General features: G+C 44.6%; 1 protein-coding gene across 2 annotated transcripts in view; it reads right to left on the bottom strand.

Annotated features, from left to right (window-relative positions):
• The window catches only part of ALK (ALK receptor tyrosine kinase), a 654,920-nt gene that overhangs the window by 295,633 nt on the left and 336,148 nt on the right, over positions 1 to 23,139 (bottom strand). The gene's annotated exons all lie outside the window — the stretch shown is intronic.

Genomic DNA, 23,139 nt, shown 5'->3' with positions numbered 1-23,139 from the left:
TCAGCTCTTCCTATAACATAAGGCAGCCACAGGGTACTATAGCCTCCCTAAAGAGAACCCAATGAGAGGCTGAGAAGATTTCAAACACAAAAGGGGGAAGATTAATTGGAAAAAAAAAAAGTAACATTTGTTTGGTTCAGCAGTCAGCAGCGCCCCACTGGGGCTGTTTACTGATGTCTACCACTGGGTGAATGCATGTGGAAGAAAACCCAGCACTTGTGTAATGTAAGTGGCTGCAGACGTTGTAATAAAACCCACATGGACTCCCACAGCAATCCCCTGAACTAATGAATTCTGGCTTGCTACAGATTTGTGGTTAGCCCTCGCAGAGCCAGTCCTCCTCTGAGAAGCATCTCTCCTCACCTTGTGATCTTTAGGGTCAGTGCTCTCCAAGGCAACCGTGGCTGCGGGAAGGATGTCTGACCAGGTGGGTCCAGAGGTTTTTAGTAAGTCTCCACCAGAGACAACATTCTGGGGCAACAGGACTCAGTTTCTTTTTTCCTTGTACAGAGTTCTCAGAACAGGAATCGAGCTTTGGGCATTTGATTCCTTTTTCAGTTTCTGCATCCTTCTTGCTTTTCTTCATATTATTCTATCAAATAAGTTACAACAAATACCAATTGCTTTTACTGCTAGGTAAAACCAAGGAGCACAGAACATGACCTCTGGTTGGAGCAACAGATTCGAGATTGAGACACCCCGTCAAGGGAACACAGGAGCAGTCTCAGGTGTAGACAACGTGATTTCATCAGGGGCTAATGTCAACAGACTTTTTAGAAAACTTGGGATGACTTGTCTTCAGAAGTCGAGCAGGATTTGTAGAGGACAGAGAAGACTGACAGAGTGTTTCAAGTGGGACACTGGGGCAATGGCCCAGATTATAGCTAAGGAAGTCACTTAAAGTAAGAGGCAGAAGTATTGGCAAGGATATTGGGATACTGGAACGCTTGTGCACTGTTGATGGGAATGTAAAATGGTGCAACTGCTATGGAAATAGTATGGTGGTTCTCAAAATAATTAAAAATAGAATTACCATATGATCCAGCAATTCCACTTCTGAGTATAGATCCAAAAGAACTGAAAGCAGGTCCCAGGGAGACATTTGTATACTCTTGTTCATAGCAGCATTATTCACAATAGCCAAAATGCAGAAGCAACTTAAATGTCCATTGACAGATGAATGGATACACAAAATGTGGTATATACATACAATGGGATATTATTCAGCCTTAAAAATGAAGGAAATTCTGACATGCTAAACATGGATGAACCTTGAAGACATTACAGTAAGTGAAATAAGCCAATGGCAAAAGGACAAATACAGTATGTTTCCACTTATATGAGGTACTGAGAGTAGTCAGATTCATGGAGATGAAGTAGAATGGTGGTCGCCAGGGGTTGGGAGGAGTGAGGATGGGGAGTCAGTGTTTAATGGGTAGGAGTTTCAGTTTGGAATGGTAAAAAAGTTCCAGAGATAGATGGTGATGATGGTTGCACAACAATGTAAATGTATTTAAGACAACTGAACTGTACACTTAAAAATGGTTAAGATGGTACATTTTATGTAAATTTTACCACTATAAAAATTTTTTTAAATTAAAAATTATTAAAAGAACAAGAGACAGAATGGTTTTCAGATGCAGACCAGGAGAAGCAGGGCTCAATTTTCATTAGCATTTTTGTGACCCCAGTACCTCGCAGAGCACCTGGGGCTTGGGAAGGTTTCCCATTTGAGGGATGAAGGAATGAGTTGAACCCAAACACTTCAAGAGAAGCAAGAACTTCTCAGAATAGCAGCAGGAAAGGCAGGCCAAGCTGACTGAATCATGACTTAAGATGTGTCCCCACAGTAGAGCAAGAGGCCACTGAAATCACTCAGCTGACACTTCTTAAGGCCTGCTCGCCAAGCCACCTGCTGATTATAATCTGATATTTTGGCTGCCCATGTGGATCTGCTTGCAGGCAGAGAATGCATTGACCAAAGACAGGATTCTCAGTAATCATTATATGTTTTACTGGATATGTAAAAATTAGCATACATAACTTACAGATGTCTTTTGGGAGTGTGGTTAGCCTGGGTCCGGAGCACGTATGGCCCTACAAAACTGAAGATCTGATCTAGAACTTGGTGAGTACACTGAGAAATTGCTGCCCTGCAGGGCCGTGCTGGCTTTCTTAAGAATCCTTTCTACTATCAGATGAGCAAGAAGAGCAGAAGGTGCCTCTATAATTGTTCTCTCCTCTGGTCCCAATTAATACCTGTGTGTGGACATTCGGATGCATTTCCTTTAGACCCTTGTTACCCAAAGGGGTCGGAGCAGCATAAGCATCTCCTGGGAGCTGGTTAGAAATGCAGATTTTCAGCTCCATCCCTGAACTACTGAAACAGAATCTGCATTTTAACTAGATGCCCAGGTGATTCACATGCACAACAAATCGGGAGAAGCTTTGCTTCAGACCATCTAATTCTTGTTTCTCAAGCTTCCTCAGTCATGGGAGTCATCTGGGTTTCATTATTAAAGAGATTTCCAGGTTCCTCTCTTGGTGATTCTGATTCAGTAGGTATTTTTACTTTAATGGAAAAGAAGAAAGGTTAAAAATGGGATGTGAGTAGCTTGTGCAGGTACTCCCATGTGTCAAGGGAAGAGGGATACTCAACCCATACTATAAAAAGACACTTGTTTCTGGAACACACGCACATACACGCACATGCTCGCACACACACAGAGACATGTGTGGGTCACATGTGGGAGGTCATGTGTGGGAGGCTTCCTTGTAATGAAAGCTTCCAGAGGAAAAGAGCATTAATTCTTGTGAATATTTATAAACAATTTGTAGCAAATTTTGGATGTTCAACATTTAAATAACAATTCTGGCTTTGACCTTTTCCAGCATTACTGATTTCAGCTTTATCTCTCATTGAAGCATCTTCAACACATCCTTAGTTTCCTCTGATATGTTAAAAGAAACTTTGCGTTTTTTTTTATTGTAGCCAAGAAAGAAAGGCTTAAGGAGAACACAGATTCCTTCAACCATGGAGAAAGCTGGTTTAAGATTAAATTAGATCAGCAAAAGCTTTCTGTACTCACTAGTACAATCCCTTTCAGTCCCTGCTACTCTCATGCTTTTCACTGAATATAAACTCTGAAATCTGGAAGAAAGAGCCTTTCTACCTTCTTGGCAAGTATCTCACTCTGGATCCTCATGAATCCTTAGAAACCTGTATTCATGAATGAATTCGTATTCCTGCACTGATTCATCAAAAAACAGTGACTCATCCTAAATTACGCAAAAATCAAGGACACACAACTGGAATCTAGTTCCAATGTATTTCTCAATCGAATGCCTTTTACAACAACTTAAAAAAATCTTTCAGGTAAGCAATTATAATGCAGACTTTTGGGACATTAGAGAGTCAGAAGGAAAGAAGGTAGAGTGGGAGACAGACATTGAGAGAGAGAGAGAGAGAAAAAAAAGAGAGAGCTAAAGAGGGGACTTTATTTGCAAGGAAACTAAAAGGTAGTTTTTATGTTTAGCAATTGTGATTCCCTTGTATTTCACATTTGGGACTTGTCACTTTGCACTTAGAAGAAGAAAGACCAAGCAGTGGCTTCAGTCACCACTTCCTGCTCCAGGAATCCAAATGGAATCATGAGTATAATGGAAGCTCCTACATTGGGTCTGGGCTAAGGTGACCAGTGGAAGTGGCCACAATCCCCTGACATCACCATAGCTTCTCTTGAAGGGAAGGAGAAGTCCCAGAGGAGGTGAAAAGGCAGCTGGGATGAGCAGAGAGAAGAGTGTCACTCAGACACTGACAAAAACCTGTCGTCCCTTTAATTAATTCCTTCATCTGCTTCATCAAGGATGAAATGTACCTAATAACTGACATTCTTAAAGCCCCTTAAGAGTCCCTGGAGGGAGGTGGTTGCTATTTTAAAGCATAAAAATATTAGCGGAGAGAATCAACCAATGAATAAATCAATACTTGTTTTGCATCTGCAATGTGCTTAGCATCATACCAGTTGAAAAGGTGGGCACAATAAGTATAAAACATGGCCCCAGTTGGAAGGTGGCCATGCCTACAGGCTTTAGAACTCAGAGTGAACTGAGAACTCAGAACTCACAAAAACCTAAGTTCAAATCCTAGTTCTACTGCTTTGGGAAGTTGCTTAATTTCCCTAAACCTTACTTTTCTTCCCTGTAAACTGAAGTTAGTAATATTTACTTCACAGGATAAGTATTCAATATGTACAATATTTGTAAACTATTTAGCTTATAGCAAAACTTCAAAACTAGTAGAGAAAGAACAGTCTCATTGGAGGAAACCAGAAACTTCTACACAAACAATTTGTGAACAAAAGTACCACTGGGTATTGCTAGACTAAGGAAACAAGAACTGAGTAGAGCAACTGACAGGCATGATCTGATCAGATGGGACACTGGAGTGGTATTTTGTAGTCTAGACAGTTTGACAGAGTTGAGAAGAGAAGAGAATAGAGTGGGTTGAAGTCTTCCAGGAAGCCTTCGTGAGGGAGGTGACTCATGAATGAAGGGCTCCATCTTGACCAGCTGTATCTGAGCCATGCAAGTCAGACTGAAGGAGAGGTAGGGCATGGATAAATGGCCTTGATCCCCCTGACCCTCCAGCTACCAACTCTCACCAACCTTTTACACTTAAGCTCCTCAATATAATTGTCTGCACACACACACTCAGTTTCCCATCTCCCTTTCACTACTTGTATTCTCGGCTCTTTTGTCTTCTCACTCTTTTCTCCCTCTGGGGATTTTTTTTCCAAACAACTTTATTGAGGTATAATTTATGTGCAATAATTACATTCATTTAAAGTGTACAATTTGATGAGTTTTAGAAGTCGTTGCACCAGGAAACCATAACCACATTCAAAATATAGAACATTTCTATTATCTCCCCATCACGTCCTGAAAGTCCTCTCGCCCCTTTGCAGTCAGTCCCTCCCTGCTCCCCAGGTACACCCTGCCCTGCTTTCTGTCACTGTACATAAGTAGAATAGTTTGCATTTTCTGGAATTGTATACGAATGGAAGCATACACCATATGGTCTTTGTGCCTGGTTTCCTTCCCTGGGCAGAAATGATTTTGAGATCCATCTGCACTGTTGTAAATATCAATAGTTCATTTCTTTTTGTATCTGGATAGTGTTCCGTTGTATATACAAACCACAATTTATTTATCCACTTACCTATTGGTGAGTCATATCCAGTTTGGGACTATTGCAAATAAAGCTGCTATGAATTTTAACATGTAAGCCTTTGTGTGAACGTATATTTTCATTCTCTTGGATAAATATCTAGGAATGAGATAGCTAAGTTGTATGGGAGATGCATGCCTAATTTTCAAAGAAACTTCCAAACTGTTTTCCAAAGTGGTTATGCCATCTCACATTCTCATCAGCAGTTTATGAGAGCTCTAGTTCCTTCACATCTTTGCCAACACTAGGTACAGTCAGCTTTTCTAATTTTAGCCATTCTAATTTTCCTGATGATGAGTGATGTTGACCATCTTTTCACATGCTTAATGGCCATTTGTATATCTTCTTTTGTGTAATGTCTATTAAAATCTTTTGCCCATTTCTTAATTGGGTGGGTACAAGTCATTCGTCAGATATATATATATGTATATATATATATATACACACACATATATATATACACACACACACACACATATATACGTCAGAGAGATATATAATCACAAGTATTTTCTTCTATTCTATGACTTGGCTTTTCATTTTTTAAATGGAATCCCTTGAAGATCAACAGTTTTTAATTTTGATAAACTCCAATTGATTAATATTTTGTTTTATGGTTTATGCTTTTTGTGTGTTATCTAAGAAATCTTTGTTGACCCAAGTTTGAAAAGATTTTCTCTTATGTTTTCTTCTAGAAGTTGTATAGTTTTAGATTTTACATTTAGGTCTATGATGCTTTACCAGTTAATTTCCTATGTATTTTAATATACTCCCATGGCTCCAAGGTCATGCCAACATGCCAACAACTCCTAAATGTTTTTCTCTAGCCCAGATCTTTTCTATGAGTTCCAGACCCTGTGTCTACCTGCACATCCACTTGGATGTTTATAAGTTCCTAAAAACTCACGATCTCCAAACTGAACTCTCTCCTTTCCTCTCCATGCCTGTGCCTCCTTCATTTTTGCCTGTTTTAGCAAATGGCTCCATCAACCCAATTAGTAAAGACAAAAGTACCTCCCTTTCTCCCCTACCTGTATCTAATCCATTACTAATCCTGTCTATTGCACCTTGCACATATCTGCAAATCCATTTAATTCTCTCCATATCTTACTCTCTAGTTAGGACTACCCTCCTGTGCCCTAGGCTGCTGCAAAGGTCTGGGGTCTCCATCCCCACTGCTGCCCTACCTCCAATTTGCTCTCAGTCCTATCCTGAACACTCTACATCAGTTTTCTGTGGCTCTTAAGATTAAGGTTGTGATCCTCAGTGTGCCTGATCTCTCCTCTGCCTGTCTTTTTCCCCATCCTTTTTCTCAGCCAGGGTTCTCTTCACTTTCAGGGCCAGATGTATCCGTTTTCCTAAAAAAGGTCTCACCTCTTTCCCTTCAGGGCCCTCACATGCTGTTCCTGCTCCCAGGAAGAGTCTTGCCACTTGTCATATTACTACTCTTCCTTCAGCCTTCAGTTCAAATGCCACTTCCTTGGGAAGGTTCCTCTGACCCCCCGGCCCAGGTCGGGTCCCCCTTTATAGGAGCTCATAGAAGCCTGTACTCCTTGGTAACTGCATGATTATACATGTAATTATTAACGCTCATCTCCCCCACCTAGTCTGTAAACTTCATGAAGATAGCAATTGTTTCTGCTTGTTCCTAGCTCTATTTCTACAGTCTAGCACATTTCCCTGCACATAGTAAAGGAATAGTTATTGAGATAAGTATTTACTGAATGAACGAATGAATGAAGATAAAGAGAAGGGCAATTTAGGATGGAAAGGAGGAAGGCCATGGGACACGAGCTCACCAAGACAGGGGGGTCAGAATAGAATCATGTGGTTGTGGGAAACACGTTATTGATCTTCTTTTTGCATCGGGAATCAATAAATAATTTTCTCTCCCCAATCATGTAAGCAGACAACTAATTATAGCGAGACTGGTGGGACTACATTGCTTTCACCAAAATCAAAACCTGTAACCAGTTTTAGAAGCCTATGGTAAAACAGTTCAGCACAAAAGATGCAGATGTAACTCTGAATTCTCTGATCACAGCAGCTTCCTGTTTAAAAGCAATTAAGCGCAGGCATCAAAAGGCACAAGCAAGAGGGGAAAGTTCAACTAGAGGAAGATATTCTCATTAGCCAAGTGGAAAAGAGAGTGATTCTTTTCACTTTTCCTCTAGAACTTTTGGAAATTCTATTCACAGGGATGTGAAAGGCCAGTTCAAGCCTGACTGAGCAGGGTTGAGGAGAGAGCAGGGTCCAACGATTTGAGTGGGGGCTCGGCAGTGAGAGAGCTAGAACCTGGGTCCCAGCTCAGCAGGAGTTTCCACAAAACAGCAGTAAGCATGCAGATCTAATTTTTTCTTGCCTCAGTTTATCCAATAAGACATTACGTATGCATCCCTCCGCCCGTCCCTCTCCTTAGTGGTTTGTTATTCAATTTTGCCTCTAAATAGAACAAAATGACTAAGTGCACTGCTGGGGTCTGGTTGGAGTGCGGATCTGATCTCTTCCCTTCCCCCTCCCTACTCATGTCCTCAGGACACAGGGCTGTGCAGTAAACTTCTCTCCTGCTCACACTGAAAGCCTGTTCTTCTTCTGCTCTCGTTTTTCCCAAACCAGCACCACACATGAGGCTTTGCATAGCATCCTCCTCCCAGGCCCAGCTAGCTGAATTAAGGGGCTCATTTCTCTACCCTGCAGGAGGTGGTGTGTCCCTGGGTAGGCAATGGATGTGCTGTTTCACATGAAACAGGTAGAGGAGACAGTCTCTTCTCATGGTGTTTGCCCCTGTCCACCTGACATGTCACCTGACAGGGCCACCAGTGAACTCCCTGGGGGGTGGGAGTGGGGGCGAACCACCTCTTCACATCTCTTTTGGAGAGGTCATATCATATAGCATGGTAGTCATGGGCTCTGGAGCGAGACTCTGTAGGTTCGAATCCTAGCTCTGATCATTACTAGTGGGACTGTGGGCAAGTTCAGTCTCTTCATCCATAAAATGGGGATAATAATGATATGTTACTTCACAGGGCTATTTGAATATAGAATGAGTAAAGGTTCTTGGAATAACACCCGCCATATAGTAAGTGCCATACAAGTGGTGGCAGTGGTCTTCATCCATGTTTTCCATCTCTGGTCAGGGATCCTACTGCTTTCAGCCTGCCCAGCACAACAACACAAGATACCTTCGCTCATCATCTACTTCAACTCAGAAATCAGCAGGACAATATTTTTGAGGTCTACTTGTAAATATCAGGCAACAAATATTTATTAAAAACCTGTTCTGTGTCGGGCACTGTTTTGGACTTTGGGCACACCAAAATGAAAGTACAGTGTATACCTATGTGAAGTTTGGTCTCTATTAGGGGAAATGGCCAGAAATGCACTGGTGAGTTTCCATGGGATTGGAGCTATTAGTTACAAGGGGCCTTAGGGGTTAAGAGAGAGGGATGCACAGGGACAGAGGTGTCTGGGCAGATGTCCCAGAGAAGGTGCCACCCTTACAATCCTCATAGTCATACATCTCAGGGCCTCAGGATCATAATTATACAACTGATATTTTATTTCTCTTATGTTATCTAATGCACCATCATATCTCTGAACATAAAATTATAATAGACTGAATAGATTCGACCACCTTTTACTAAGGCACTGTGCTAAGGGCTTTCACACACATTATGTCATTTAGCCAATTCTCTATGAGGACGTCCAGATTTCCTCAGAAACCAGGATGCCAGATGGAATAATTTTTTGATGGATGGAGTCCATTACCAGTTTAGGCCATGAGCCCAGGGGATTGAAAAAGCATAAATCAAGCAATTGTCCTGGTGATGCCACTCTTTCCAATTTTTAAACCTTCTGTGACCAATGGAGATATTACCTGACTCTCTCGATGATAAAAGAATTAGCTCATTGAATCACCACAGGATCATCTGGATTGCAGCTTTTCTTCTTCACTGGTTTCCAGAACATGGTTTAATTTTGACACTAAAGAGGGTTGGCTGGTGTCTTTTGTTTCTTTCTGTGTGCTTTGTTTTACCGCCAAAGACTTCTGGCTGTCTGATTTGTACTTAAACCTAGATGTCGTGTGCATGCCTGATGTATGATGAGAGAGAAGGAGAATGTCTCCCTTCCTACTGCCTTGCCCCCCCCAGCCCCGATTGTCTCCTACTCCAGCCTGGGCTTCACTCTGAGATCACCAAGTCAAACTCAGTTTGTCAATCAAATTCCCAAATCTGAGCTCTTAAAAGATCTCACATAGTTCAAGCCCTTGCTAAAGGGACAGAGAGTAAAACAGGGCTGGTGATGGCTACAGGGTTCCCCAGTTCCCTTCTCTGGAGTCTGGCCGGCTGCAGAGAATGAGTCAGAATAGTCATGAGGCTGTCTCTCTGGCACTAACCTCGGACCCGTTTTAAATAACGCATCTAAATGTTAATGCACACTTAAGACAACAGTGCCGCTCATACACTTCCCAAATTGATTCATTTTGCAGTGAGCCTGATGCAATTTATTCAGTATAAAAATGTCTCCGGCAATTAGGGGAACAAAGGGGCAAAGCTGGCGGACTGCAAGGATGACAAACAAAGCAAGATGACGTGAAAGCTGGGGCCAGAATTAAATTTCTTTTTGAATCAGATATTTTGGGGAATGTCAACAGCAAACAAGAAAGGCCTTCACTGCCTGCAAGAGAAACATGAGGATTCTCCATCTGAAAGAAAAGATGCAAACAATCTAAGAAATGGTTTTGATGAAATGTCCCAGCAGCCTCCCTGGTTCCTAATGGTGACAACTTTAGGGTGTCTGGGGTTCAAACAGCAGGATGCAGCTGGTAGAAGAGTGAGCCAACCTTAAGCTACATTGGTGGGTAGAGGTTTCCAGATCACTGAAGAACAGGCCCCTGACCCCTTCACTTGTAAGACTACATTGGAAGAATGTGGTTCTGGAAAATATGCTGCAGAAGAAACTGAAATTGTTTAGCTTGGGGGAAAAAAACATTAAGAAGAGATGTGAAAGCTATCCTCAAAAGAATGAAAAACTGCCTTGGTAGGAGAGAGTAGGCCTGTTCTCTATAATTCCAGAGGAGAAACAGAGGATCAACCAGATAATGGTGACACAGGAGAAGGAACTATCATATGTTGTCTGCTCAAATTATTCTAGGTGCCTTATTCACCTTACCATAGTACTACTTCATAGGGACACTGCAGTATTAAATGCAATCACATGCCTTAGCTAAGAACATGGTAAACGCTCAATACACTTCAGCTATCCTTGTTAAAAACAATAATCCTTACAAAGCTCCTATAAGGTAGGCATTACTAGTCCCATTTTATGGATGAAACACCAGAGGTTGAAGAAATTAAATAATTTCTTAGAGACATTCAGTAACTTTCCAAGGTTACAAAGCCAGGAGGCCATTAGCAAGTTCTTCCTAGTGGCTGGAGCTGCCCCATGGTGGGGTGGTCTGCTCCACAAGATGGTGAGCATGCTGCTACTGGCTGGATTCAGGCAAGCTGAAGTCAGATGAGCTTTGGAAGAGGCTCTTGCATTGGTTTGGGGTCGAGGTCAAGGGATTGAATTCAATTACTTCTAGGGTTCTTTTTTGTTCTATGACTGAAATATTTTTCAAGTTTTGCTGGCTAGAATCTATCTTAGCATAAATAGTCACCTGGGAATGTGAAATTGGAGAAGCAGCCACAGAAGCAGTCCAAGGACCCAAGGGCCACAAGCATACAGTGAAATGCAGGAGTTTTTATTTCCATCTGAACTCTGGCTTTGCCAACCACCAAATTTCCTGGCTCACACTGCATATACAATGAACCTGCTGCCACCAGCTCCCCAAGCCCCAGAGGCCAGCCTGAAGTTAGACAAAGTAGCAGAAGGTTAATCAAGAAAGTTGATAGACAAGTGAGGATTTTTAGAAACAGAAATCATCTAGGTCTATTAAGAGGATGACCCAGGGGGCAGCAAGAGGCTCCCAGGAAAAGTGACCAGGTTGGAAAACTGCAGACAGAGGAGTTACTCTGAGGCCTGCAGATGAACAGCCAATAGAATAATGATTAGAATTTCATGGAGTCAGGAAGGAATTTTAATTTTGGGAGAGAAAGACAAAATAATGGAGGGAATATTTAAGGAACAATTGGAGAGAATGCAATTGGAATTCATCCTGGCTAGTCTGAAAAGATGAAAACTCAACAGGAGTCAGTGTGTTTAAGTGGGAATATAAACACTAGTAAACTAAGGAAAGGGAGAAATTGGGGGGAAAATACCAAGTAGAGTCTCTTGTGGAAGATTAGAAAACCTACAGGAAACACATATAGGAAATTACCTGGAAAATCAGAGGGGCTAAAAGGAACACAGAAAGGGGAATCAGAAAGCATGGGAACCATCTCATTTCCAAGGCTAATGTATGCCAGCATTTGCTTAGTAGTGTGAGATGGTTAGGGCTACAAATGGAGATGACACAGGCTGAGGACAGTCAATATATCTGGGGTTGGTTAGAAGGAAGTGAGTTGTTATGGAGGATAGAGATGGAATTTTGGTCGAGTTTTCTAGACACATCTTTTTCTTAAAACCATATCTCAAGTTCTCAAAGAGTTCCTGGTTCAATTAATTGGGGGTTTGTTCATTTAATAAGCATTTCTTCAACATATACTGTGAGTTAGGCACTGTGCCAGGCACTGGAAATACAATGATAAATAATGCCAATCCCTATTCTTAGGGAGCTTAATTGGTGAGAAAGACATATAAAGGAACAAATGTGGTGCAGTGCTGAGAACTCTAACAGAGATGTGGAACAGGCAACAAAACTTAGTGCAAGGGATGGTGTAATCAACACTGCTTGCAGTGGGTCTTGGGTCTCGGGAAAGGCCTGGGAGCTAAGAGATTCTTTTGTTGAAGAAGGAGGATTGTACTTGGTGGCCAGGGAGGTGGGGGAAGGCAAGAGGGTGTGAAACAGCTTGCTTCACTGGGGGCCACTGTGAGTAGTTTGATGTGAATGAAGTATGGATCCAAAGCAATGGGGTAAGCCAGGCTCAGGAGGGGTGGGGCCAGATCAGGGCTGTGTGCCACGCTAATTAGGAGCTCAGACTTGATCCTGGGTTCCACAGGGGTTCCTTGAAGGGTTTGAAGCAGAAGATTAGTAGCCTGCAATGTTTACCTGCCAGTCCGCTCATCAAGGTCTTGATTTGCTTCATTTTGGGACTTCCTAATGCCCAGGAAGAGTCCTAGAAGTTATCATTCTCAAAGACTTCAAGGAACATTCTACAGAATCAACAATACAACACGGAAGAACAATTTGGCTCTGGCTTCTCACTCACCCTCCTTCAGATGAACTGAAATTTTGAGTCAAGAAGTGGGGCCAAGGGGGAAGCAGCACAGCATACAACTCTCTGCTCAGATTCCCGCTGTGTACCAGTCATTTGAGCGAAGTTGCCTTGAGGGGTGGAAGAAGGCCCCAGACCCTCAGGCAACCTGGTGACCTTGGATGAATGGTCTCAGGAAATATCCAGGCCATTGGCAATGGCAGTTCCCGTGCCTGGGCTCAGCCTGCTCTAAATTAAAAAGCTGTGGCCTTTCCTACGTGCCTTCCCCTTTCTCGCCATCACAAGACTTACCAGAGCAGATGGAAAGCTATCAGTAATTTGAAAGCAGTGGCAACAGTCCTTCTCAGAGCTTAGTGGGGTGACATCCTCTCAGGAATAGACATTGCATCAAATCCGTGTGTAGATTTTGTAAAGTCTTTTAAATGCACAAGCCCATGGTTGATATGGCTCTTAACTAAGGCTCTGAACCATGAGAGACTGCATTTTTATTAAAAAAACAAGGAGTTTAGCTAGACATGTAAGAGTGGTACTATAACAAAACAAAGGGGAAAAAAAGAATACATAGAAGCAGGCCAGGAAATGAAAAACAGGGAGGTTTTCTTTGAGGCCCGGAGCAAATGCAAGGCTGAGTGCGGCTGCTAAGCAGGTCGTGGTGTTTCCTTCTGCTGTGCCATCAGCACTGGTTGCCTGGACTTTTTCCATTAAGACTAGAAGAGCTGATGATTCCATCACCTGATTCTGCCTCCTCACCACAGAGACCTGGTCTCTGCAGGCAAGGGGGACTGGATTGGCATAGAGCTTCAGGAAACAGGGAAGCCAAGACCACGTTCCCTGGGTAGACTTTCTACACCTTCTGCAGGGCCAGGCATAATGCTTTCTAGTTCCTGTTTCAGGGCTGCCTGGTTCCCAAAATGTGCTTTCCTGTAAGCCAAGGCCTTAGAATTTTGCCCATTATTTTGGATGTGAAGGATTACAGATATACCATAGAAAATATGCAGCTGGTATTTATTAAGAATAAACAATGGTTAATCATCAAAGGTAAATAATAATGTATTCTTAATTATTGGTTGGTGATAGGGAAGCCTGGAGCATAGTGATTAGGAACATGGACTGGAGAACTAGACTGTCTGGGTTCAAATCCAGTCTGCTCCTTCCTAGTTGTGTGACTCTGGGCAAGTTACTTAACTTCACTGAGCTTCAGCTTCCTCACTACAAAATGCAGGTAATAAAAATGTCTTCCTCAATGAGTCTTGATAAGCATAATATTAAGTGAGATGACACATGGAAGGCACTTAGAACAATGCCCGGCACCACAGAGTAAGCCCCAAGTAACTATTCCTCTCTCTCCTTGCTATATGATCTGAATGTATCCCCTCCAAGTTCACGTGTTGTAACCTAACCCCCAAAGTGATGGTATTAGAAAGGGGGACCTTTGGGAGGCGATTAGGTCGTGAGGGTGATGCCCACATGAATGGGATTAGCACTCTTACAAAAGAGGCTCCAGAGAGCTCCCTTGCCCCTTCCACTGTGTGAGGACACAGTGAGAAGACACCAACTATGAACCAGGAAGGGGGCCTCACCAGAAGATGACCATGCTGGCACCCTGACCTTGGACTTCCGACTCCAGAACTGCGAGAAATAAACCCACTCAGTCAGTGGTATTCTGTTATAGCAACTCAAATGGAATAAGACATTCCTCCTCCTCCTCCTTATTATTATTATACAAATTAAGGGAAATGCAGGAAGGGAGATGAGTTCCTACTCAGGCTGCTAGAGGCCTGGCTTGTCCCCAGCTAGCAGCCTCACTCTCCCTTTCCTTTATGTGTTGGCACTTAGGAGCTGGCAGTGAAAGGACCCTGAGCCCCTGTCGACTGGTGGGAGAGACAGGCTTATAGCTGGATCATCACAAGGCTGCAGGGCCAGTGCCATTTGGGGAACCCTAAAATGGCTTCTCAGAGGAGGAGACATTGAACTGGGTGCTGAAGAATGAGTAAGAGTCTCTGTGGTGGGGAAGGGGGTAGAGGACAATCCATGAGGAATGACCCGTCTCCCTGCAAAGGGGGCGGAGTGGAGGGATGACAGAAAAGTCCTGGAGTCTGAGCCAACAGTAACCAGAAGCTGTGACTAGCTCCTACTCTGAGATCCACTTGTGCTGGGGGAGAAAATACTTGCAAACATGAATTGTCTACAGGAACTTGGAGTCCTCATGGGGAGGAAGATACTGTGGAGAGAAAGAGAAAGTAAGAAAGTGCCTGGCCCCAGGGTGAAATCTTTTGAACACTTGTAGCAACACATTTACCACAAGAAGAGGTGGGGGTGGAGGGGTAGGTGGGGGAGGGTCTAGGGATGAGATTCTTCTGTTTGGAGGCTGCCCTGGTGGCGAGAGGATGGGTTCTGTTGCCACATAAGCCAGTGGCACATACACATGAAAGTGTGAGCACTCTGAGAGACTGGATGGGGCAGGACGGCTAAGTGATCGTTCAGGCCCAGCACCCCACCTACTTTCTCAGGCTGCCAGGCCTTGGCACACATGACCTCTTGGCATGGAATGTTGTCTTGTCATTTTCCACCTGACCACTCCCCTTCTCCCTTCAGAGCCAGCTCAAGCTGTCTTCTCTGGGCCAGCTTGCCTGCCGGCCACCAGCACACACAGGCATGCATCCCCCCTATACCTCTATGGCACCAGTGCATGCACCCATTATACCCCTTTTCCCACAGCATCGCAGTTGTGCCTTGTCATCCAACACCAAACCTCATTATGAGTCCCTTGCAGTCAGGATGAGCCACCAGAGTCCAACCAGTGCTGGGGACAAAGTAAGACTCATAAACGTTTGTTGACAGCACGATGGAATTAATGAGTGAATTCCTTGATACCAGTGGTCTATTGCCTAAATTCCTCCACCTGTTTTTAGTATCTTCCTCCCCATGGGGAAATGGTGAGGCCTCAATAAACACTTCTGAGATGAGAAGTGATTGTTTCCAGGCATTTTGTCATTTCTTTGTATACAACATGTGTTTATCATTATGGGATTTGCCAGATGGCATTCTGACAAGCCAAGGGGTTCTAGATAGTCACAGTTCTCTCATCTTTCTAGTGTTCAATCCATCAAGTATACAGGGCAGAATGGGAAGATGAAGGCAACCAGTTCAAAAGAGCCCCACTACAAGCCTTGAGCTGCCAAATCTCGAAGGTCAAAACTGACAGACGTCGATAGTCTTTTCACTTATTTTTCTTGACGCCCATCAATGAAAGCAATTGTGAGCAGAAGTTGTACCTGCCAGGAAAGGAACTGTCCTTTGTACTTAGTGGCAACCTTCACAGTTGAGGTGCACTCTGACAGCTGCTTCCTGAGCCTGGAGGCGGAGAACCCATCTGTCCCCGGGCGTGAGCAGAGGGTGGGGAGAAAATACTTTCCATCTTTTCATTGACTGGGGACTCTTCTGGGATCTCTGACTGGGCTTTAAGTTTTAGACCCAGAGCTTAGGCTTAAGAAGAGTCACATCACAGACTACCTTAAATTGATATGATGTCCATTTCCCTAACACAGAACACCCACTGTGTGCTAGGCACTGTGCCAGGCACTGCGGGGAATAAGAAGATGTACAAGTCGAGATCTCCACCTTCAAGGCTTGTGGCCCAGAATTAGATGGCCAAAAATCAGGAGTCCTCCTCAAGAAGAGCTTTTCCTGACTGGATAAGCACAGCTCTCAGTTTCCTGTGTTCCCTGTTATTACGACTATGAGCAAATCACTGAACCTTTTGAGATTCAGTTACTCATCTGTAAAATTAGGATAATGATATATATGACATAGAATGTAGCGAAGATGAAATGAGTTGATGGATGCTGATGAACCTGATAACCTGAACACGCACTGTACAGATATTCACCATGAATACTGACAACACAGTATTTCCCTCTTAAGAACAAAAAGGGGTGCCATGGCTCTGCTATAAACCTGGGACCTAGATGAGAGTCAACACATGACATGGACCTAGACGAAAGTCAACACGTGACATTCTGAAGAACAAAGATGGATGGTGGATGGTGGATTGATGGATGGATGGATGGATGGATAAATACATGGATGCATGGATGGAAGGATGGGATGGAGACTCCTTCTGACTCTGAAAAGTCTAGGTCTCTCTAGTCCACACTGTGTTCTTCTCAGTCCCCCGTGGCCTTGAAAGCCACAGTCCTTTAGGAGAAAGAATAACAGATGTGTCCTGAGTAGAACCACCAAGGGAGACAAGTCCCATGCATGGTCTTGAATACACCCTGGCTACCCCAGCTTGGGGGCTACAGAGGCAGAATCAGGCCAGAGTTGAACAGCCCTGTCACTAGCCTGTCCACCATGAGGAGAAAAAAAGACTTTCCACCCTGCACACAAGTCTATCTCACTTTAAGCTTTCTTTTTGACTTTTCTCCTTTAGTGTTTAGTAAATGGTTATAGAAAGTCACCAGCATATGTGATCAACCAATTCAAGTTGAAGTGTTAGCTGTGATTCTTAATTTTTCATGCACCCCAGAATCCCTATGGCACTTTAAAAAAAATACATATGTTTATGCCCCCTTCCCAAGATGAATAAAATCAGAATTGCTTGGGATGGGACTCAGTTGTATGAATTTTGAAAAATCACTGGTGTTGCAGAATGGAGAAAGGAGTCTGATTTGCACCCCCAAGGCTTGAGACCTAGCATGTTAATGGCTTAAAGTCCAGGTGCTCCAGAGAGTACTAGCATTTTAGTAGTTGCTTCAATGTTACTACCCACAGGCGTGAGAAATATGATAAATCCAGGGACAGTCAGTAGGACTGGTACTTTGGAATCCAATATAGAGAACACAGATGGTCACTCTGAGAACGAGGCGTGAAATAACTAGCCTTGGCTGTCCTCACACCCACTCCCCTATAACCCTGAGCAGCTGGAGGAGGGCTGGCCCTGGACCCCTAGGAGGGGCAGCCAGGAGCGGGGCAAGGGGAATACTGTTAGCACCCACTCTTCATGTTATCAATTTAATCCTCCCAACAATCCCTTGAGGTGGGCCAGTTATTACCATTTTATAGATGGAAAGGCTGAGGCTCACGGAGGTTCAGAGACTTGCCCAAGCTCACGCTGTGTGTGGGAGCTACCTCTCAGTGCACTTAGGACCCAACTCTCACGACTGTGTTGTGCTCAGAGAACTCCGAGTTGCACTATTGTTCTCGGGTCAGGGTGTCCAGGAAAGATGTCCCTGACAAGCCTCGGTGTGAGTTTTAAGGCCTTTAAAAATTATCTTTAAAGCCTTTGAATGGCTCTCTCTTTTTAGTGTAAATCACCCAGACATTAAAGCCCTTATTGTATATTTATTAGTGTGTTATTCAGACCAAGGGGAAAAAGAGAGAAGCTGACACTACGAATGACTTTGAAAGTGAGAAAAAGCTGGGCCTGAAATTAAATCATTGTGACACTGCCACTCGAGGGCATCAATTTCAATAAATGATCACCTTTTTTATTCCCAATCCCGTCTATCATGCAGGCAGGATGCAGGAGAACTTTGGCCAGGGGTGCTGAATGCCACACGCCTCTAACTTTCCCACACTGGCCAGACCTGCCACACTGTCCTGGGCTGACTGATGTGAAAACCAGCACAGCTTGGCAAAGGCAGTCAGGCATCTTTTCAGAAGCAAATGCTTGTGGTGCCTTTCCGTGATGCTCTACCCTGAGCCTATCCCTCGCTCAGCCTCTTGAGACCACTCAGTCTATTTACAGGAAAAGTCAGGGTTCTGTATATTAGCGGCTGAAGGTCTCCATGGGTCAGTAGCGGTAACTGTCCTGTTTGCCAGACTAGTGGAGGGGAGCAAAGAGCAGGAGTATGGGTGGGGGGAACGATTTCCTGGTACCCCAGTCTTGAGTAGCAACCTGAAGTGAGGTTGCTGGCATTGCAGAATGGAGGAAAGGCAGAGTGCAGCTGAATGTCCACTTAAGAAGGTAAGAAGCCGAGGCCAGGAAGGGCTGTGGTTGTTCCATAACTGTGCTGCAAATTAGTGGTGGAAACAGGACTGACACTGATCCTCTGAATGCCCAGAAATCAATATTGCTCCAGATTAAATTACTACGGCAGGTGTCCAATTAGGATTGCTTCTGGTTTTACAGCTGGGATCTTTGCTCAGAACTGACTGGTTTAAAGAAATGTGGCAGCCGTGTGGGTACCCAGCATGTTCACCTGGGGAGGGTGGCTGTCGATTTTAATCTAAGAGTGGTGAGCTGGAGCATTTCTCGACAAAGCTGTTCAGCCAGGAGACAGATTGAAGAGAGCGTGGGAGGGCTGGGCTCCAGAGTGCCAACATGGACACGAGTGCTGGCTTGCAACTTGGTCTTCATCACATCACATGGTCCTCTTGGCCTCAGCTTCCCCATCAGGAAATCAACGGGAGTGTGGAGAAGATTGAACTCAAGTCCCTTCTGAACACAGGGGTTAAGACCTTGCAGAAAGGTGAAGTTTGCACCAAGGAGAATCTTATTTCTCTGCCACCCCCTGGAATAAGCCTTGTTTGTGCTGCGAAATGGCCCTGACAGCTTATCTTGTCTCAGGCTCGAGTATCACTAAATCCTTTAGATTTAAAACATCTTTTCAAGTATTAGTAATTCAAATGATTGGCAACTTCTATCCCCTCAGGGCCCAGTTCTTTCCTCCACACACTTTGTAGTTCTGGTCACACATAATAAAGTCCCCAAGATACCCACGGCTGCAGGAGAAAGCCGTGCACTGGGAGAGGAAGGAAGACTTGTGATGGATGTCCGGGAAGGAGTCCTGGAGAGTCGCTCCCATGGCCTGAAACACCACTGGTCCTTGAGCTTGTGTTCCTGAGTCCAGGAGGGTGACGATTTCATGCTGCCAATTGTTGCCGGATTGCTCTTTCTAAAAGAGCTTTCAGCAGAAAGGCAGGGAAGCGCAGTGGAAGGCACAGGAGGCGGAAGCAGGAGCTGGGCTGCCTATTCTGGTTCTGCTGGCCAGTGATCTTGGCTCAGCCTCTTTATATCTCTGGGCTCCAATTTAAAAACATCTGCACAAGCATGTGCTGTTTCTAGTTTGCCTGTGTCTTCCTTACTGGACTGGATGCTCCTGAAAGCTGTGCTCGTGTCGTCTTTGGCTATGTATTCCCAGCACTTTATTACACAGGAGGTGCTCAATCCATGGTTGTTAAATGAATGTATGAGCTGAAAAGGATCTAGCTTGGATTAAGGGCCTACTACAGTTGGGCACAGTGTGACCATTTTCCTTACGCCTTTAATACAGTGAATTTCACAATTCACTGTATTAAATGGGTATCATCGTATTCATTCATTCATGGGAATTTTGTGGCCTCTAATTTCTAGTCAAGATGTCCTATGTCTGCTGGATTCTGTGGCCAGAGGGGCTGGTCTGTTTGACAGCTCATTTTTTTGCTTCCTTGCTTCTATGGCCATTCTGGCCAGGCAGATGAACAGATGAGCAGGCCAGGTATTCATTGCCATGTGCCCCCTGGGAGACCCCAGCCAAAGCCAGGCTGCCTTGGCAGACGCATGTGCTCACGTTCTGTGATTCATTAGAACTCATGCATGCTCCTGCTTTCTAGGTAGCAAGGAAGGGAGCAGCTGCTAGGATTCCCCCACTGCCTTCCCTTGCCTCCAGCACCTCCAAGCAGGCTGCCTCTCCCTCTGACGTTGCAGCATGTGCTCACGACTCGGTGGTTTCTGGGCGCTCAGTGGCCCCTGACTAGTAGTTTCTCAGCCCACTCCTCTGAGTCAGGTTCTCCCCAGCCGACTGTGTCATGACAACTTCCTCCCTTGTTACTACAAATGCCGAATGTTGTTTTCCAAATAGCAGTCCTCCAACCACCATGTTCTGTTCTGACAGGAAGCCAGTCCCATTTGTAATCATCACTGTCATCACCACCAGGATTTCACTGTGTTCCCCTCTCCATACGGAGCACTGTGCTACTGGGGTTGTCTCTGACATTAAAGGGGATGAGCTTCCAGAGAAGAAAACAGCCAAGGATCTCAAAACCAAAGGATTCTTGAGACTGGCACTGACCCCATAATCAGAGAGCAGATAAGTCTCAATCCTTTGTGAGCCCAAATTCTGAGCAGAGCAGAGCAGATTCAGGTATTAAATAATGGCCTCTTACGTTTGCATCCTGCTCAGAGTGTACAAAACTCTATATCATTTATTGCATTGACCCCACAGAAGCATGTGAGCAGGGCTAGCAACATCATCCCCACTTTACAGATGGAGAAGCTGAGGTTTGGGAGAAAGTGGGATTTGCCTAAAGTCATCGAGCTCTTTCATGGAACATCCTTTCATGGACCATCAAATGCTGGCCTTTTGTATCCCTAGCACCTTTATGGTCCTAACAAATAGAAAGTACCCAGTAAACGATTGTTCATTGAACTAGGATTAAATTCAGGGCTTTGATTCACAGCATAATAATTTTTCTGCTGCACTATCGTGGCCTAATTGAGGTCTTCCAACAATGGGTAAAAATAGTCTGGTCAGGCTGATTAGGTTCAGATCCCTTCACCCTGTCTAGCCAGTGACCTTGGGTCGGTTATTTGACTTCACTAAATTTCCTCATCTGTAAAGTGAAAGATAATAACAGTACATGCTTCATTGTGCTGTTGAGTATTAAACAAGAAAATGCATGTAAAGTGCACAACAGTGACTGGCTAGTGCATCTAGGAAGTCCTTAAGTGTTAGCAATAGTTATTATTACTCGAGGGTAGGGAGTGGGACTTACGTATCTTTGGATCCCAGGACCTAGTACAGTGGTTGGCACCTATACATGAGTGTAGGGCTTACGACACTTGTTTATCAACACTGACACTCATCAGGTGACACGGAGCAAGTCCCTTTGCCCTTCTGGGCCTCAGTTCCCACACCTGTGAAATGACGAGGTTGAACCAGGTAAATCCTTGTGTTCCTCCCAGCTCTAAAATCTTCTGTTTATTTCAGGGGTTCTCAATGGGGGTGATTTTGTCCCCCAGGGGACATTTGGCAATGTCTAAAGACATTTTTGTTGTCACAACCAGGGGAGGTGCTACGCATCTAGTGGGTAGAGGCCTGGGAAGCTGGCGACCATGCACAGGACGATGCCCACAAACAGAATTGTCTAGCCCCAGATGTCAATAGTGCTGAGGCTGAGCAAGCCAGATCCAACTCTATACAAACACCCAGAGCTCTTGGAATTGCTGGACAAGTGCTTGTGTCCCGCAGCTTGCCAAGATGCCTGAGGCAGCAGAGTTCCTCCCCACAGCAGAACAGCCTATGGATTGCACCTCCAGCTGCTACCTTCCACCCTCACCATGCTGATCTTGTTGCAGTTGGGAAGCCTGGCTCAGGTATCTTTAATTTAAATTTGAAATCACTCCTGCTCATCATCAAACTTTAAGATGGCTCTCCCAGGGCTAGGGGAGAACATCTCTGCAGGGAGATGCTCAGAGCCTGGCCTGAAGCAAAGCCCCTGTAGATGTAGAGGCAGTCCCAGCAAGGCCATCAAGTCGGTGGGCTTGCCCCAGCACCCCCGCTCCCTTTCTCCTGCCTCAACTCCCAGCCTCCAGGGGGCAGACCAGCTCTGGTGATGGAAGAGTCGCCTTGGGAAGAAAATGCACTGGCCAGCGGGGTGGACCTTGAGGCTGGCGGCTGAGACATCTTCAGGAGAAGTTCATGGTCTGCACACACTGCCAGGTCTTGGTCTCCTTGTTCTCACCACATGTGATGGGAAGGCTGCCATCACATGCCCCCTGGGCTCATCTGTCTTGACACACTAAAGAATCTAGATCATCTCTTTTCACAAGGTTCCTTCACCTTCCATTTCCTCTCTCTTGACCCACCATTTCCCCCTGAGATCCTGCTGAGAGGCTATGGGTTTCCCAGAAGGAGCATGAACGATAAAACAGGAGACCTGGAGTCCAGTTTGGGCCACATAACTTCCTATTTCCTGTCTCTGCCTCAGTTTTCTCATCAGTTAAATGGGAACTCACTTGATAGTTATGAGCCAGCCCAATGAGGCATTTCAAAGGCAAGAAGATGGATATGAGTTTAGCTATGGGGAGAGAAGCTTCTTGAAGCCAAGATTTCATTCCTGCTGGGATTGTAGCAGCCTGCAGTTCTTTGAAGCACAACTAAATACAGTAGCAGGGGAATGGGGTAAAGACTTTTAAGAAATTACTAAGGAGGCCATACAGCTTTATTGGAAAAGCAGTAGGTAAGATCTCCCTCACCAATCCAGAACACAGTGGAGGCGGAGGATGGGTAATAGCATTGTTCAGATGGGAGCCCTCTGAAAGATATTTTCTTAGAGGGAAGCAAAGTCTACGTATAGCTAGAAACTGGACTTCTTTCTCCTGCAAACAAGCCACAAGGAAGGATCTCTCAGCCTTGCTGATTATAAAGTAATCAGATCTGCTGTTCCTCAAAACTGAGGTCTTAGGGTGGAATTGATACTCATGGAATGAGGAAAAAAGGAAGGCACAGAGATGCCCTGGTTCAAGTCTGCTTCCCACTGTCACTGCTTCTAGAGGTCTGATGGATCACTGAGTGAGCAAGTGAGTACTTCCTGGAAGCTTAGAGG

This window comes from Equus przewalskii, chromosome 14 (genome assembly GCF_037783145.1).
Source record: "Equus przewalskii isolate Varuska chromosome 14, EquPr2, whole genome shotgun sequence".
Classification (NCBI taxonomy): domain Eukaryota; kingdom Metazoa; phylum Chordata; class Mammalia; order Perissodactyla; family Equidae; genus Equus; species Equus przewalskii.
The sequence above is the reverse complement of the archived record's forward strand: the minus strand, read 5'-3'. Positions and strand labels throughout refer to the sequence as shown.